Source organism: Schistocerca serialis, chromosome 6, assembly GCF_023864345.2.
Source record: "Schistocerca serialis cubense isolate TAMUIC-IGC-003099 chromosome 6, iqSchSeri2.2, whole genome shotgun sequence".
Classification (NCBI taxonomy): domain Eukaryota; kingdom Metazoa; phylum Arthropoda; class Insecta; order Orthoptera; family Acrididae; genus Schistocerca; species Schistocerca serialis.
The window spans coordinates 136,762,970-136,766,525 of NC_064643.1; the positions used below are offsets into that span (position 1 = coordinate 136,762,970).

Genomic DNA, 3,556 nt, shown 5'->3' on the forward strand with positions numbered 1-3,556 from the left:
ATGACGATCATTCCACTTGGGACCTGTGGAATGGTACATTAGCTTATTTGTTTTAGTTTAAATATTTGTCATGTATTGTTGTTTTTCTGACATGTTCCACATCCTGGAGGACCTCCTCACTACGGATCAATTGGAATGAAAGTAAATCTAATCTAATCTAATCAAGCGATCTCATTAGCCGATGACAGCGGATATTCAGAGCATAGGACACGTGATGTAGTCAGCCAATAGCAACGTCACTGTTACGTAGCGCGAACACACAAATAGGGAAAGGTAATGATTTAAATTAATATACATAGTGTTGATAAAAGACAAGAAAAGCTTTCACGTACCCTATAATATTGGCCTCTAAGAGTAATAAGCTGCAAGAGAAGCCAGGCTTTCACACGTAATGTTGATATTTTTTGCGCATGTTACATTTCAAGATACGTGCCAGTAAATTTTTTAACAACGGCATAAATGTCTGAAATTACATTGAAATGAACACCCTTAGCTGCTTACAGGCATTGACATACGTCAATGGGGACAGATGAAAATGTGTGCCCCGACCGGGACTCGAACCCGGGATCTCCTGCTTACATGGCAGATGCTCTATCCATCTGAGCCATCGAGGACACAGAGGACATATGTCAGCTTGTGTCTGTATATGTGTGGATGGATATGTGTGTGTGCGCGAGTGTATACCCGTCCTTTTTTCCCCCTAGGGTAAGTCTTTCCGCTCCCGGGATTGGAATGACTCCTTACCCTCTCCCTTAAAACCCACATCCTTTCGTCCTTCCCTCTTTCCTGATGAGGCAACAGTTTGTTGCGAAAGCTTGAATTTTGTGTGTATGTTTGTGTGTCTATCGACGTGCCAGCGCTTTCGTTTGGTAAGTCACATCATCTTTGCTCTTAGATATATTTTTCCCATGTGGAATGTTTCCCTCTATATATATATAGGTATCTGTTCTTTTGGACATGAAAGTAATGCTTTTCAAACAACCATGTCCAAAAGAACAGATACCATCTTAGTATATACATAAATGTCTGATCTTCTGGGCTTGAAAATATTCTAAACGGTCGTTCTCAAAGACTTGAATTTTGAATGAGAGAAATGCTCTGTGATTTAAGAAATTCTTCGGACATTCGCGCACAGAGTTCATCTTGTGTAAAAAGAAATTTACTTTACTTGAAAGTAATGCTTTTCAAACAACCATTCGGAATATTTTCCCGCGACCTGTTAGATTCGTTTCAGCAGTTGCGCCAGATGACAGGCGTCGCCGTGCTTGCGCAGCTACGATGATGCAGGAAGCCGGTACGTTCGTACGTGTAAAACATTAAAAGATCTTGCATTAGGTCATAAAAGAAACAAGACGTTAGAGGATACTCCAAGAGCATGGGAATTTTGTGAACCCCACTAAAATGTATAATTCGTCTTAAAGGGCACATTCGTATGTCCAGATTCAGATGTACCAGTACCGCATTATCTCATGTTTGGTTCTTTATTATGGCATAACGCCATACATGCTAGACGATGAAAATGTGCACTTGAAATGTAGCGAACAGTTGAAACTAGCCAATAGTGTGGAATTAAAAACTCCGTTTCAAGTAAATTGACTGCCTGAGCAGAAAAGATTAATAAAAGTCAAATTTCTTTAACAAACTGACAAAGATAACTTCATTCTTATGCAAGGCGATTAACGCTTGACTGTCAGAAAGGTAGAAACACACTAAAATCTGAAACTAATAACTTATTTTAGCCTTCCGTAATTATGAGTATGTATTTTAATTAACTTGATAGCTCCCGACCACAGAAATCCATTTTGTTTTCATTTGACGTGAGGGCAATAAACGAAGAGGAAACAGCAAAATCACTAAATATAAACACGGGTCACATGGAGGCTACCACCTCCCCACTACAACTTAGACTGCTCTGTGCACCAGGTCCGGATCTACGATATTTCTGAACTGGGCTAATATTAGATAGTGGCGCTCCCCATCCCTCGAACGTTTGAGGTAGGACGCAAAAAATTTAAAAAACCGACTTTTCAAAAATATCTTCATATTGTAGCGCACATCATTCTGAAGTGTCTGATACATAAAACATATATGATCGAGGTAACCTAAGACATGTTATTTGGTCTCAAGTGTGCCGAAGTGCAGTGCCACGCCTCTTCACACAGCATTCTTCCTTCGCACTTCTCTGTATTTCGCTCTGTGGAATTGAAACGTTTAATATTTTGTAATGGGAGCCATCAAACTGTATTCAGGCTAGTGGAAATTAAAATGTCCAATGGTGCCTCTCCTACTCCCAGTCGGCCGGTTTGACATCCTGCCCCGCTTAAAAAAAATCTCCCAATTAATAGTGGATGGGATTATTTGTAACCAGGAGAACAAGAACTCTTCAGAAAATCTGCTGTCTTTACTGCCTATTAGCTAATAACTTGCTGTTCTGTGTGACATAAAATTATATATAGGATACATAAAGCAAGTAAAGACTAGAGGGAGACAAGCAAGACAATACACATTTCTTCAATCCTTAAGTCCCAGCTTTTTTTTCTCTCTAATCTTGCCACAGCTTTATATGGTGTACTTTCCTTTCTGAGAAAGAATCTATTCGCCATCAAAGTTTTGCTACATGAAATAAACGAAATGTCATTGTCTAATACCAGAAAAGCTGTTACAAATAGTACCCAAGACTAGTGTGGTTTCTCGATCTGATTACATGTATTTTGTCACTGTCTGCTAGATAAAATGAAATAGGCCTGCCTAATGTTGCAGCAGTTGCTATACACACCACATAAACGAGACTGTTTTGGCACAAATGGTCATTTTTATAAAACGACAGAATATAATTCAGCAAGTACCAATATCAAAAGCCCATTAGGCCTACTACAAGCAAAAAGTTTTATGTTAGAAAATAATTTCACATTTCATTCATACTCTCTAGCTTCTGAGGCATGAGATCGAAAAGTAGTAGCATGTAATTTTTATATAAATTTGGAATCGTCATATTCTTCCGTAATTTGTGACAGTCTCCGTTTCTTCTCCTTCCTCGTTCTAACAAACAATCTTGTCATCAGTAATTCTGTAACTATTCCTGCCAGTCTCAAAATTTATTCTCTGGTTAACTTCACTAACCCTGCCACAATCACCGGTTTACTTATCCCGCATTTTTTCTCCGGTTAGGCGTTATTAACTGCTCGTACAACGCATTTTCTGCGCTACTCCCAGAATAGAACTTCAGCAGCTGCTAGCCAAGGAATGTAGTGTACTGGTCTGGCCAAAAATTTTCTGTCAAAATTTCGTTTTCTTGGATACACGGAGAAGACAACACGTAATCTTAGTTGGTTGTTATTCCTGTCAGTCGTTTATTTCCACTCTAGTAGCCTGAATCTATGGAATTCGCTAGTAATTATAACAATGCTGATGATTTACAAACACAGTCAACCACATAAACAGCGATTGCCATTCACCATTTCGGCTTTATTCGCTCAGCTCGTACAGACCCGTCCCCAACAGGGATGCGCTCAAAATCATATGAGTATAGACCAACGTGCGCTGGATGCTAGGCGCT

At 39.4% G+C, this 3,556-nt stretch overlaps 1 non-coding gene across 1 annotated transcript; it reads right to left on the reverse strand.

Moving 5' to 3' along the window:
• Positions 1 to 540: 540 nt before the first annotated feature.
• Positions 541 to 614, reverse strand: Trnat-ugu (transfer RNA threonine (anticodon UGU)). The gene has a single exon. It is a non-coding gene; the product is annotated as a tRNA-Thr (tRNA).
• Between the last annotated feature and the right edge of the window lie 2,942 nt (positions 615 to 3,556).